Source organism: Etheostoma spectabile, chromosome 1 (genome assembly GCF_008692095.1).
Source record: "Etheostoma spectabile isolate EspeVRDwgs_2016 chromosome 1, UIUC_Espe_1.0, whole genome shotgun sequence".
NCBI lineage: Eukaryota > Metazoa > Chordata > Actinopteri > Perciformes > Percidae > Etheostoma > Etheostoma spectabile.
The window spans coordinates 12,162,783-12,178,365 of record NC_045733.1 but is presented as its reverse complement, the minus strand read 5'-3'; the positions used below and the strand labels follow the sequence as shown (position 1 = coordinate 12,178,365).

General features: G+C 39.2%; 1 protein-coding gene across 2 annotated transcripts in view; it reads left to right on the top strand.

Moving 5' to 3' along the window:
• Window positions 1-2,742: 2,742 nt before the first annotated feature.
• Window positions 2,743-15,583, top strand: part of ankrd11 (ankyrin repeat domain 11) — a 117,894-nt gene continuing 105,053 nt past the window's right edge. For both annotated transcript variants that reach the window (XM_032518243.1, XM_032518223.1), the window contains exon 1: window positions 2,743-3,189. The gene's annotated coding sequence lies outside the window, so the exon portion shown is untranslated. The remainder of the gene's footprint in view (window positions 3,190-15,583) is intronic.

Genomic DNA, 15,583 nt, shown 5'->3' with positions numbered 1-15,583 from the left:
TTTTAACCTTGTTGGGTAACTGACGTTACATGGATGACTGAGAACCTTCAATTATGTCGTTTTTGATTGTATTATTAACAAACTACAATTACTAATACCTAACTATCCTGTTCAATACATTTCTATTCACACAGTATAACGTGAGCGAACATTTAGTGTGTCCTTGGGGTTTTTGAAAATAGATATGATGCATTAGGATAATTTGACTTTAATACAATTATATTTGAGGACCAACACAAGTTTTGTGAGGGTGTCAATCGAATGGCAAAGACGAAAGGGGCTGGTACTTTGATGGCAGCACAGCGGAATCCCACGCTCCCTCGTTAGTAACGTTAACCTTATTAGGCCTACGCATGACGTCACGTGGGAATTCACGTTGACAAGTATTCATTCAACCACAAAAAAGAAAAAAAAATATATATATATATATTCATTCAACCGCTGTCAGTCCGCTGTCCAAACAGCTACGGGGGTCGGGAAGTTGTACTGGGGTCGGTTTTTACAAACTTAAATGCTATTATAGAAAAATATGTAATTTATGTCGCAATAGGTTGCAATGACCCTGGTTCCGCGCGAATAGTTTTTTGTTTCTTAGGTTAACCTATATTACCAACTATAACTATATTACCAATGCGCTCAAACATGGCTGGTGTTGTATGTGGATGAGCACGATTTTAAATCACTGTAGTAAACTACTGTTGGTGACATATTTCCTTCGGTCCAGGTTCATATAAGCATGTCTTCTAACGTTAGCTACTCTGGTATAACGCTGCATATTATGACCGTTCTAAAAGCTTGACTTGTATTTATAGGCTATATTTACTATTACTTCCGGGTCAATTTGCCCACCTGTCTTTCTTTTAAAGTAGATCCTCAAACGGAGAAATGAAAATAGGAATTAAAAAAAGAAAAGAAAAAAAAATCGGACCGGATCGTTATTTGAATTTGGTTTAGTCGTTTTTCGGTTTTGGATTCAGAAACCAAAACGGGAGAACGGCTCTTTTTAGCTTTTCTTTGTTTTTGGTTTGAAACGACAAAATAAAAAAAAAGTGGTTTTCTCGTTATTTTGTTTTGTGGTTCAAACGGAAAAACAAACTATCAAAACGTACACGGACCCGGTCTTAATGGATACTGTGTCCCTGTCTTATGTAATTGAGTATTAAAAACGCATGGAACATTGCATATTATCTATATGCAGATGAGGCAATTTCCTAACAACTAAGTGGCAATAAAGTAAGCAACTGAATCTTGTCCTGAATGGACAGATACGAGTAATCTGTTATGCTTACCCGCTCTTAAAATTGGCCATAAAATAAATTAAAACTACAATAACGTAATATGAATTCATTACAATCATACCAAAGGTCTATAAAAAAAAATGAGTTGACGAAAAATATAATGCAATAGTTTTCCCCGGTAGAACAACTTCCTTTGATTGCTTTTTTGTCAAGGTAACAGCAGTAATGCGAATAGTAAAAAATACTAGTATTCACCGCCTCAAATGATTCCGTTTTCAGTTCAGATTATTCTCTGAAACCTCTAGAAAAGTACCGAAAGTATTTCCCCCCAAGTGTGTTGACACTCGAGCAGTCCAACAGAGTGCGCTATTATATAGCGTAAAGCTCTGGATTCACAAGACCACTGTCCTGCAAAAATGAATATACATCTCAAAACAGTTTGTTGTTAGATCCAACTTGGAAAAACAATTCCGTTTGGAGATCATGGAACAATGTGCCAAGAGTCTGCGGCATATAATCATAAAATCGTTCCAAAGTAAATAGAGTAAGGCAAACGACGACCCCGTATCCCTTATCACTGTTGTAAAGTACCAATGTCGTGGGAAGCGACGTGTACATGTCTGTTTGAGTGACATATTACAAAAACCAATAAGAGTATAGAAGTTTTCTGTGAGCCAATGGGAACCTTCGTTTCATCCGATCGCATGCTATTTCGACCATGGGTGCGTTAGATTTTGTCTATCTGCACGTCCCGCTCAATTGCCACTGCCAGCTCTGTCTCTTCTGACCCGAACAAATGTTATCATTACTTAACAAACCATCGAAAACAAAGCTTACATTTTATTAAGCGTCACAATATATTGTGAACACTGATACCTGTGCTTATACATTTATGAGAAGGGAATTAGCCATTACCGGCATATAATTTATAGTTTGTGTGGATGCCTTCGAAGCTTCAGAAAACGTTTGCAACTATGCAGCGTAATATTACGTTTCGCAGTACACACATCAATTCAATTCAATTTAATTTATAGTATCAATTCATAACAATAGTTATCTCAAGACACTTTACAGATAGAGCAGGTCTAGACCATACTCCAGAATTTACAAGGACCCAACAGTTCTAGTACTTTCCTCCAGAGCAAGCAACATCAACATTTGCATTTTAAATAACACAGGAAATCTAAATGCACAAACGACGAGTCGGAATAAACACACTTTAAGGTTTCTAGTAATGTAGAAAACGAGTGCACCCAATGTCTGTACTCCATTTCCTTTTCTTGGTCTCCAACTTTATAATGGAGTGTGGTCTCCATTGCGTTTGAAACTGTGCACTGCAAACAGCCACGTTGGAGCCCTGCTTGTGTTGTTCTGAAGCGAAAACAGGATGCGGGTAGATCCAAAATGGCGTCTGTTTCATCTTGTGCAAAAACGGTATCCGCCTACAGCGCCATGGCCAATCAGGAAGCTCCTTTCATTCCTGACGCGTTTCCGTCCCTATCATCCATACACTGAAGTCAAAGGCCGCACGAAAACCGCTCGAATGGGTTGGCGGAGAGGATTAAACCGAAACAAAATATGATCTTTTGATGGTTTATGTTGACCCATGCAAGCTTACCGTTGCACAAATGGAGTGTTGAAGGTTCGTAGTTTGCGGTGACGATGCAATAGCTACGCTGTAAACGAGTTTTCGTGGATATTTTAGTCTTTTTTTCGTTGGACGTCTGTTTGTTGGTCTACATGGTTTTAACAAGCTAGCGCTAGCCTCGATTCTAGTGAGCTGCTTTCGAGCTGCGATGGTCGTCGCGAGTTTATGCGGATGTCTCCGGGCCCGTCTATACTGAACCGACGGCAACAAATGGGACCATCCAGCATCGGCCGAAAACATCGCGGCATAGACTAACCATTAAAGAGTAAATAAATATTTGAGTTTGTGGAAATTCAGACAAAGGTAAGTCACATTTTTACTGGACCTGCATAGCTAACGTGTTAACAACAACAACAACAACAACAAACTGACTTACTGCCCCTGTTTAACTCAGGTTTTATGTCTGTTGCGACACAGGTCAACTTGCAATAGCTTCATTCACTTAGGATTTGTAGCATTTTAATATGTCCCCCGTGGTTATTTATGTATTTGATTTACTTTGTTTTCACCGGAAATACACATTTTCGCTGCTCTACTTCTGAAATGGAGCATTTTTTATGGTTATTGTTACACATAGTTCTGTTAAAATACTGATAATCTGATTAAAAAAAATTACAAAAAACATGCATTCCTGTATTATACAATGAGATATTTGTGTAAATCATCCCCCATGTGTGATGGGACTGGCACTGGCTGTGTTGATGTTTTCAAATGAAATTGAAATGTTTGGAGTAACGTTGAGCAATTCGTGCTGCATACATTGGTGCCGTACGTGCATACTAACAGATCAGCTTTGTCCATGTGTTTTGGAAGACTTGTCTTAGAAGCAAAAATGAATTTCCTCACTCAGTTCACCCACAGTACATTTTAGAGTAATGTTAGGCTTAAATGTGTTGCATGTGATTAGCACTCAGTGGGCACTGGTAATATGGCAGACAACAATCATTACATTTCTCAAAGGAGTGCATTAATAACATCCAATGAACATATTTGTAAACGTCAGAATGGCAGTAGTTTTTTGGAAATATTATCTAAAGCAGTACTAGTCTACCTTCTTTTTCCAGTTAAGTGAGCGCCACATAAATTCCAGTCATGAAGCACCATGTCTTGTCCATTGGCTCTTTAGGTTGTCAGAACTAAAACCCATGAAGAAAATGTGTTCTTTGTAGGACTGTTTAAAGAACAGTGTCTTGAAATTCCCACAGGCTATCTGGGTTTATCAGGAGGTGTCTGTAAATAGGTAGTAGACTAACAGTGGGGCTGTGTGGATGGAAAACTGTCACAATTACCTAAGTAAGTTAAGTGAAGTGTCTGTGTTAAATAACATGTAAAGAGGGAGACACATTTGAGATGAACTGTAGAGGAAATGGAATATGGAGGTGAAGCTCTCCACTTTGGTGCAGTACCAATGCTGAGGAAAACACTGCAGTGCCGCTGGTGGTGTTATCCACCAAGATACTGAGGGTGTTTTAGCTTGTTGGGGCGTTCATGTTGACTACACTGCAGAGGCAGTGATGCATATCTCTGTCTCCCATGAGCTTGCGTAGGTCCTATTTCTCTGTGCTATAGTTAAAGCATCAAATGGCATTACATGCCCTATTCTGTTATACATGAAGATTAGCATGTGTGAGATTCAAATCTGAACGAGGCGTTTTTGCCGAATTCTTAACAAATTTGATCTCCAGAATGTTTACAATGTGAATGTAAGATAACCCAAACACAGAATGACAATCTCATTGAAACGGAGGTTTCTCTTTAACACCTGAGGTGTAATCATTGTTTTAATGGGTCTATCAATCAGTTTGATAGTTGATTGTTTTGTGTTTTTTGACATTAGCCCATACGCTGGACACACAGTTCTCCCAGGTCTGTTATGTAATGTGCACTTGAATGCCTTTTTATTGGTTTTCTTTTGGACTATTTTACTAGTGTTGAATTCTGTTTAGGTTATCGCTGTGTGCTCATAAGTAGTAGTCAATTCAAGACCGTAGTGAAGACCTATAGTGGTTAGGGGTGGGGGGAAAAAATCAATACAGCATAGTATTGCAATATTTTCAGTGGCAATACTGTATCAATACACAGGCGCCAAGTATTGATCTTTTATTATATATGTGGTGGTCTGTCTGCTTGACAATCGCATTTTGCAGCAATAAAATTGAAGTGATATGAACAAACAGAGAAATTTAAATTAGTTAGATAAAACAGATGTTGATAAAGTTTCTTTTTGGGGACATCATTTGAAATTGAGAAAAATTAGAAGTTGGAAAAAAGGTTATAAATTGCAATATATTGCATGTTTAAAATCGCAATAATATTGTATCGTGGCATAAGTATCGTGATGATATTGAATCGGGAGGCGTCTGGTGATTCCCACCCCTAATAGTGGTGTGTATTGTTTTCATCTATATCCGAAATGATGAAATGTAATGCTTTATTTCATTTACCAGTAATAATAACCCGGAGGCTTTTTATCTTGAAGAGAATTGCCACACTCCTTTGCCCCTTTTCCTATAAGTAATACCAAAGTATGAAATATGCCCATGCTTCCCACAGGAAATGGAGTTCTGCAGGGGTCAGAAAGCTTGTGAGCTGTGATTATAGCTTCAGGTTGCACGTTTTGTGTAATAGAAAGGCAGGCAACATTTCTATGTTTTGCTCATCTACTGCCAACAGTGTCTCTTTAGTGTCCCAACTCCTCAGGCTCCGGCAGTGGTTGTTTTACCCAGATGCAGGAGATTTGCTGACCCGTTTTCACCACACCACAGTTATGCCTACTTCACTCTACCCAAACTTGATTTTCCACTTGCTGACAGATTTTTTTAGCTCCTTGACAAAAAGCCCCAGATCAAAGGGAAATCTGAGGCATTACAGATATCTTGCAGGCTAAATATACTGACCTATCAGGGAGTCTGTCTGGGAGCTACAGCCAATGGGAGCGCAAGACACGGGTTGATGGGAAACCTGAAACAACCAGTGTGCTTTACATGCTTAAAAACCGGATTATTTTCAGGTTAAAGCAATACCTCGGATTCTCAAACGCCATGTAAACACCTTGCCCCGGTTAAATTATCAGGGATGATAAACAAAAGATGGCAGATTAAAAAAGAATATGATGCAGAGAGCACTGCAGTAGATATCATTCTTCAGAACATGACTCTGCATATCTACTTTTCAGCAGTACGGTTTACTATATTCTACACAACACAAATGACCACAACATTCAAACTACTATGTGACTCGCAGGCCATTTTTCTGCCTATTGTAATCCACTAAAAGACCCTGTAAATACAATCTGTCACTGTCGGTTCTATTTGGTCTTTTTAGGCTGCGCTATCCACATATTCTTGCTGAAAATCCAGCATGTTTCCCTAACTTTTCATGTATTTGTACTATTAATATTTGTCAGTGTAATATGGCATATAATTTAGGCAGAATCATTACAGTCTAGTTAAAAGTTATTCAAATATGACAACCAGTCTGTCATCCTTGGTAACCAAAAGCTGATTGTTGGTATTTGGCCTGGCAATTTTTTAAATGTACTGTTTGCTCCATGTTTGTATGGATTTTTCCCAGCACTTCTTTTCTCTGTTTTTAATGACAGGGAATTGGTTGCTTTTTTTAAATGAGCCTCCAGCAAGTGTTCATCTTGAAAAGCAAAGACGGCAACTAAGAGGTCAAATAATGGATTTAAAGAGAACTGGTTCATGTTTAGATACTTAAACTTATTTCACTTTCCGTGGTATTTTTGTTATTAAGAAGTTGTGTTTAATCATGATGTAGTTAGTTTTGGGGTTTACAAAAGATTTCTGCAGGGTTACCGAGACATGTCATAAGCATTTATTATTATTATTATTATTATTATTATTATTATTATTTCTGACAATGTATGACACCTTTGCTTGAACAGTTAATCAGAAAGGTAATTGATGATAAAAAAGAAAATTGTCCTTATTTGATTCAAGGTGCAAGTAATCATGTACACATATCCGCGATCCATTTATTGTTCAGCACATAATTCTGCAAAAATGTCCATCACAGCCTATGATTGTATTTATTCAATGTTGCTTTTGAAAATAACATGCCAAGACATGTTGTATATAAATAGTAAATGCTTCGGGGTTCGGCAGTGCGAGTGTATCGCTCGCATTTGTGAGTAAAAATAGATTTGTGCAAAGTGTAAAATGTATTTAGGAACATGTGTGCAAGTAACGTTAGGGTATTTTCCCACTTGCCGTTTTTTGCAGATGCGACCAGTAGCTCCATTGGAGTTTGCAACATTTTAGTTTGAATTTGTTGTCCTTCCATCTTTGTTACTGGAACATATATGGCGTGTCTCAAGTAAAACTGCTCTGCGCTGGCTTTGTCATTGTTTTCCCATGGAGAGAACGGAGTAGACGGTGGAAGCGCTACACTTGGCGTTGCACACCTCGGAATTACTGCAGAGCATTACGTTTACAGGTCATATTATTTCAACTTTGACCCCCCCCAGTTAGGCGCTTTGACAGCGGCAGTGAGACTGTATTTCACACTATGATGGTTCTACTTTGCAATTAATCGTCCACATGAACGCTGAACCGTAGGGGTGGTCGGTTACACCACCACTGTATGTTCAACATCATTGACTTCATTGATGAATATGACATTTTATAATAGAAAACATTGCATTTCATAACATTTTGTATTCCTAACACAATTGCATAATTGTAAAAATTAGCTACAAGTATCATTGTACACCAACTGTGATAGCAGTTACCTACCCATACTTATAAATGTCTCCTTGTAATTCCTTTTATCAAAGAAAACACATTATTTGATACATTTTTATTTTGCCCCTTAAGTTTTTTCTGCACTCCTAAATGAAAAGAGCGTCAAGCCCTGCGGTTTGTCCAGTAATAACACAATGTTTACTGTCCACAACATTTCTCTATCCAATGTCACGATTGGATATCTCTGTGTGTCTTGTATGTTTCTACTTTGTTGGGAATATGCTTGAAAAGCACATTTATTTTATTTGCCTGGCGTAGTATTGTAAGTAAATACTGTTGGTCTTGTTAGAGTTTATAATTGTGAGCAGAAAAGTTGCAAACATTTCAGTGCCACATAACCTCCCAGTTTTGTTAAGTAGTGGCCATCAGGGGGAAAATTTGCACTTTTTCTGCTCTCGTGCCCCCTTATAAGATGTTTGTATGATAATATGATGACATAGAACAAAGGTGGCTGACATAGTATTCAGTACATTTTGTAATTCCGTCCATGGATATAGCTGAGAAACCTTCTTGAGGTCCGATTAGAATAATACAACAACTAGTTTTAAAAGGGAAAAGTAGCCTCTGCAACTCCAGCAGCCACTCTGCCTGCCCTCTTTCCATGCTGGCTCTCCCCTCCCCCTCTTGTCCTGAGAGTGTGGTCCTTTTAGGTAAACAAGCATGGCTACTCTTGTTTCTTGCCTCTCTTTGTCTTTCTCTGCCTTTCTTTAATCACTCCGTCTTAGTGTCTCTCTCGCCCCCTGTTTGAGTTGTGTGAATCTTTTATAGCTGCTGTTCTACCAGCACAATCTCTGCAGATACTCAAATGGCATCTGAAGCCCTTTGAAATTCAGCCTAGTCCTTTGCCCCCTCCTCTATCCTCAAAGCGAAATGGAACAAAATGGCAGGCCCAATCTTGCTGTTTCCCTCAGGGGACTGTGGAGCCTCATTTTGGGGTTTAGGAGGTCCTAATGGTTGATGGCGACTTTAACTCCTGTTAGGCTGTGTACCTTCAAGCCTTCCGCTGCAACGCTCTTGATAATCTTTTCTCTTCCCTGAGTCTCTTGCACAAGAAAGGGAAATAATATCTATTCTGGCATACTTCTGCTTCTCCAGAAATGGGCTTTTGATCTCTCTGATCGAAGTTTGGAAAAGGAATATTTTGGGCTCTTGTTTTTAAGGGAAACTACACACAGCAGCAGGCTCCCAGGGTTTGTTTAGCCATTCTGGCATAAATATGGCCTACATTACAGCATGGGCTGACCAACAACTCAGCTTGTTAGCCATATTGATTTAAAGTTCTTCAAAATCTCATTGTAAGGTTATTGTTTTGATCACTAACCTATTATTATTTGAAGATTATAAAAAGAACCAGAAAAGAAAAGTTGAAATAGATTTAAATAAAAGGGTGTTTGGTAGGTTTTGATTTGTAGAACTTGGTCTGAGATATCGGTGTAGGCATAAATTGCCCCATATAGGCTCAGCCATTATAAGTGAAAGTTGTCCCACACTGATGTGTCTCAACAAGTTCATTTATACATTGTTTTTTTCATTTGTTCCCTTATTCTAACACATCATCCTATTAATTTCATTAGTTAACATATTTGTATAAGACATGCTACTATTGAAATTCCAGTCAGTTGACTCTAGGGTTTAACATAAGGAAGAGTGATAATAGGTGAATGGCTTGGCTATAAAAGGGCATTTGTGTATGTTTTCCACACTGAGAATGCCTGAGTATGTAATGCTATTTGGCAAATGGCTGCTTGCCTCAGTCTGAGCAGGCATGAATTAGGGGTGGTGCAAATCTGGAGACCACAGTTGGTGTTTTGATTGGATGTGCTGCTGAGCAGGAGGCTACATGGGATGATGTATTATCCATACGTGGCATTGGAAATGTTCAGAGGTTAGTCGGCCAGGTCTGGGAGCTGATGACAGAGGCAGTCTGTGTGATGTGTCCCTCTGGGCTCGGTTCTGGTCTGCTCAGCCTGTTGCTGACATACAGGGAAAAAGACAAGACAGGCCTGCTTGCCTGGATTCACTTACCTTCTCTGTTTTTCCTCCCCAATCAAAAGGCCCTTTTTAGGATTTTCCATGCCTATCTAAAGCTAAAGTGGCCCACATATGTTTGTTTTTTTAAATCCTCCTAATAAGCAATTTAAAGCTACAAATATTAATGAATTAATGATTAGTTGTCAACTATTAAAAATTCGCCAAAAAAGAAAGAAAGTGAAAGAGCTTTTCCCATGCCATTTTCTGTCAGTGCTAGCTCATCACTAATTGAACCTGGTTTTCACTGCCAGAGCCAGATTTGTGTTAGACGTTTTTGTGAAGTGGCTTTTGCAATTCTTGCTTGGCAGAATCTTAGATTAGGTTAGTTGGTTATTGTTGCGGTAAGATGCTGATCTGAATCTATGTTGGGAAACTATAACCATTGTTTGTCAGATCAGTTTAACTACGTGAACTGGTTAGGTAAAGGCTGCAGGCGCTTATTGCATGTCGGGCTACCATTTTCTGCAGGGTGCCTGGCGGTCAGAAATGTTGTTTGTCCTACCATTGTGCACGCATATAGCATGTATGTTCCACATGGTTGATCACACACTATTGCTGTTAAAGAACTGAAACAATATTGTTTTTCAAATCACATTGCCATGGCTTATTGCTGTTTCAGCTCTCTATTTAAACATGATATCTTGACAGAAGAATGATGTGATATTAATGGTAAACACGATACATGTGAAAGCAGCTTTGTCTTTTCTGTTCCAGGTTCACTGTAGAGATGGCACTGGATCACGTGTCCTATCCATTGCCAACCTGTGTCACCCTCAGATGAAGGAAATATGTCTGTGATTTATTACCACTTTGAGAAATTGCTTAATGCCTGACTACTGTGCTCAGAAGAAAACAACCATATCAGTTTTCTTTAAGCCCTCTTGTGCCTAGTAGTCCTCTTCATGTTGGGCATAAGCTATAAGCTGTGACAGGGGGTAAGGGTGTCAGGACAAAGTGTTGGGTGGGGGAGGGTAGAGGTGGTGTGGCCTGGCTGAATCGCAATCACCAAGGCCCTTCAGTAGGCCTGGCCTTTTGATGGGCCAGCTGCAGCCATTCATCCACCCATTTACATTGAAATGCAACAACAGGAAGGGGGAGGGGAGTGCTGTGGGGAGATGGGCCTCTGCGCCTGTGCGGGTGGGATGTGAATGAAAAGCAAAGGCATACCTAAATACCAAAGAGATGAGGTCCCTCAGTCGGGGCCCATGCCCCTGCTCACCAATACATGCAGCCATGCTTTGTTTCCCCCCAGCATGCTGTGGGCCAGTATACTCAACACAAAGCATCTAAGCACCCTTTTTGACCAGTACATGCATTTCCCCTTCTCAGCTCTTTTCTGTCTTTACAGCTAGGCTGGTGGTTATAAAGAGGTTGTGATTCATCCCACTGTTCATTTTAACAGCACTCTACTGTTAGACCTATTGTTGATGCTGTTTTTTACACTCTGCCTTCTTCATATGTTTTGGGTAATTGCCTTCAGACAGATTATTTACTTCTGTTAATTCTTTATCAAGGCTGAATGGGTTGTGCATTAAGTTCTTGTTCCTGGCTCACTGTAATGCGGGTCATATTGTGATATTGGCTGGTGGAAGAAATGTGTTCTGTAACTCTTTAGAGGGTTCAGACAGAAATTGTAGTTCAGACAAATGAGGCCAGTGTGTCATTTTTTCTGAGTTCATCCAGCTTACCAGGATAACTTGGGAGGTGTGCATGTGATGGTGATTGAGAGGCATTTTGGGGAGTGTGTTAAAGCCAGGTTCAGACCGGCAGTACGTGACAGCCTTCTCATTCATTTCAATGAGACCACTGTGTCTCTGGCTGAACTTTTGAAACAACACAACACTAGGGGTGGAACAGTACACAGAAGTCACGATTTGTTTCAGACATCGCGGTTTGGTAAAAGTTTGGTACAATGGAGGGAAAAGCAAAACAAAAAGGCAGAATATTTGTTTGTCTCAGGCTGTACCACCTAGTAATATACAGTCTCTCCCCTGAGCTGGCTGCAACAGCTTGAAGTGTGTAAAGTCAGATGTAAACGGTAAACAATAAGTACCCCACATAATCTCCAGACTCCATCTGTAACTTGTAAACAAAATACAATACAAAGACAATCAGCTATAAAACTGAAATACAGCATATCTGTTTTCTGCAAATACAAACTAAATCACCCGATTAATGCAACGTTATCACGACTTCTCCTAGCCATTTTTCACCGCAGAAAGCTGCTCCCTGCTTGGCTAAAGCTAATATAGTTAGCCTGAAGAAACAAGAAGTCTGTCCCAACTAACGTTACGGTTTGGAGCCGCAACACTGGAAATGTCTAATCTACAACAGCAGTCTTATCCACCACTCGCTCACCTGTACTAATGTAACTGACTGGGAAACCAAAGTTTTCCCAAACATGCAATCTTAAAGAGGCTGGCGGGACAAAGTTTTTCTAGACAAAATGGATCGCGCCGTCTACCACCACATAATCAATATTGCACAAATTGTAATAGTGCTTATGTGCCAGCTGATAACGACATATCAAGCTATAATAAGAAAATGACGACGCTATCAACACATCGCTATGATGATGCAGATGCAACTTGGCTTTTATATTTTTTTTATGGTTTTTTTTTTTCTTTTTTATTATTAGGTTTTTTTAGACACATTTCACTGTTTGAGTGCCTTCCATTTACTCCGGAGGACGTCCTGCTTGTCCTAACCTTTGTCGGCCATTTCCTTCACGACTTTGTGATAAATTAAATTCAGAAAGTCTCTCATCTCATTTGTCCACTTGCATCTGTCTTTGTTGACATCCGCCATGTGTGCAAACAGTGTGGAAATTAACTAAAACTTCTTTATTTTGTGGCAGGTTGCAACCATAAAAGGACCTAAAACTTAATCGCAATTCATTATTTATTCGGCAAAGAACGTTTCCATCAGCATTTATCGCTTAAGCCGTATATCGATCTAGAAAAAATGTGATGAGATCGAACGTATTTCCTTTGAGTCGATATTCAGGAAATTTCATCGAATTCTACTGTTTCCATAAGACATTTTTCATCCAATCAAAAGTTGTTTTGTTGAAATTGTCATATATAGCAAAATTTTTGATGTTGGCTGGAGTGTCTCATTGTTCAAGTACTCACACTACAAGACTGGCAGTTAAAATATCAAGCATTAGATAACTACTGGAATGACGAGAAGAGGTCAGGAGTGGACTTACCTCGATTTAGGGGAAAATATGAATGACAATTATTTATTTTTTTAGCTTATAAGTAACCACAAATCTCTGTAAGTGGCTTCAGTGAATAAAGACAACAAAGTACATACTGGCCATTTAAGTACAGGAGGCTACCAAAAATAGTGACATATAACTAAATATGGCCCTGATACAGACTCTATCTGCTCTCCTTAAACATGTCTTTACATAATTAAAAATTGACAATCAACATGCTACAGCTTCAGTCTCAGTTGCCGATTTAAGTACAGTATCAAAACAGAATCAGTTCTTAGCACACTCTTCTAACTGCTTGCCTTTCATGTCTTCAGCTACCCTATCAAAATAAAGGTTTAATAAAGGTAGCTTTTTTTCTTCTTTTAAATCAAAGCCATTTAAAAATTAAATCGTGAACAGGGGTGAATCGAGATCACAATGTTATAACAATTAATCATGCAGGCCTAGTCAGGAGCATGGGAGGACAGTTATTAGAAGCACACCAGCCCTCTAACAGCAATGGCACTTCAGTAAGGATTCTTTCAGGTGTCACATGAGCTGTGTTCGAAAACTCAAATAAGCTTAGGGAGGTTCCTAATGGTGTGAAATAACCCGGAAGTAGTTAAGTGGTTGCCATGATAAGAGCCATTCAAATTTTCAAGTCGTTCAAGTGATAAAGAAAGGTACTCCAATGCTTCCTTTGTTACCTCCTTTAGCATAGGATACACTGGACCATCCTTTAAGAATGGCAAGGAGCTAATGCCGTCCCACAAGTTCCACAAAATTTAAAGCAATTCATCACCATTTCATTGTTCATAAGGTGCGCATTAGTGCTGACAGCCGTAATCCCTTACGCGCCGTGCGTACATTTTATTTCCGCAACACATCTTTTATTGCAACACATCTAATAATAATGATCATGTTGGCTACTTAATGACATGTTTGAGTGGTTTAATGAATCGTTAAAGCGACAGCTTTACTCTCCCCTTCAACACGTAAAATGACAGTGAGCATGTGTTTACAGAACGGTTGATAGATAGATCGATTGATAGACATTTATTGATTCCCCAAAAAATGGGAAATTATGGTGTTACAGCATCAAAATCAGTCACAGAATATAAATGAAATACTTGGATACAATATACATGAAATAATAATAATAATAATAATAATAATAGGAATAAAATATGAGAAGGACTGCACAATTAATCAAAGTTTGATTACAATTTTGACTTCCCACGATCAAATTTGCGTGATAAAGCGATTTATTTAAAAAAAAAAATTTAAATGCTCATTTCATAGAGCGCTCCAGTTTTTTTTTTGCAAAGCCAATCTACCACTCCGTAAACCACTGTCTGATCATGTTCCGGTCAGAGTTGTTCCCTGCACCACGCAGCTTAGTTTCTAGATGTAGAAAGTCACAGAGGACAGAGTATCGTGAGGAAAATTCCACAACAGTTAGCTGTCGGTTATACGTCGATCTCAAGGTTTACCAGTTTACTAGTAAACGCAACATTTTGTCCTTTCTGTGTCGTTTTTCAGACAACAGCAGTGACCAGTGCTAGTTAGTGTCTGTTAGCTCACAGGGCTCTAGGGCGTAAGTAAGATTTTTCCTCTAGGACCCACCGATGCACCTAATGTCCTTGCATTCGTTGCGATGTTGTTTATATTGATATGGTTTAATTTTGCGTTACATCACCCATGCGCAGCCCTGCAACACAGTGGTGCCTGTCCACTTCTGACATTTGTCTACAGTTTTAATTGTTAAGCCTGACAGGCAAACCTGTATTTGTACCAGTGTTTTCGCTTGCGACAATTGTGGCCGCCACGGAGAAAAATACAGAAGTTATTGAATGCAACTAACTTCATTTCGTAGAGTAATAGCGTGTGAGACGGAGCCTGCTGGACCTGCAAGAGATGTGACCCATGGCCAGAATATCATAGTTCATAAAAATGCAGCTTCGTGACGATACAGACATTTCATACACATGACAAGTTGACAGATAAAACATAACTTCACTTTTAGCTTCTGAAATAATCGTGGAGTTACGCTGTTGACTGCTGTTTCGTGCATAAATGCACACACTTGGGGACATCTCTGCTGTGTTAACAGTGTAGAGAATATTGTCCTCATTATTCTTTTTCTGTACTCCACCTGCAACCATGTAGCCCTTATAACATAGATTATGTACAGTAGATGCGTAGGTCTAACGTGTTCTGCTTATCTCTTTTCATACAATCATCCTAATCGGGATTCACATGGATAAAAATGAAATGGGCAGGAGGTAAAGTGTGAGCAACCGATATTGAAAATAAACTCATTTGCCAAACCCTTTTGCTTTTTTCAATATCATTTATTTTTTACTTATTGAATGAATGTGAAATTGCCTCTTAAGTTCACCGGAAGGTTGCTTTTATTTTGAAGTCAGTTTTTACAAGCTCTTACCATAATGCCTGGCCCTAGTATAAACGTACTTGTACCGCAAAATACTGGGGGAGGGGTCTTTTTTAAGTGGAGGATAGCTTGACTGCAGTGTTCTGCTCTAGGTGCTCTAGGTGGAGTTAGTTACAGGACATATTTGTGGTATTGCTACATTTTAGCAGCAATCATTTTCTGGCATGTTTTTGCCAAAATATTGGGATAGTAGTCAATTCCACATCCACCCTGAAACTGAACCTCCTCCGGATGATTGACACG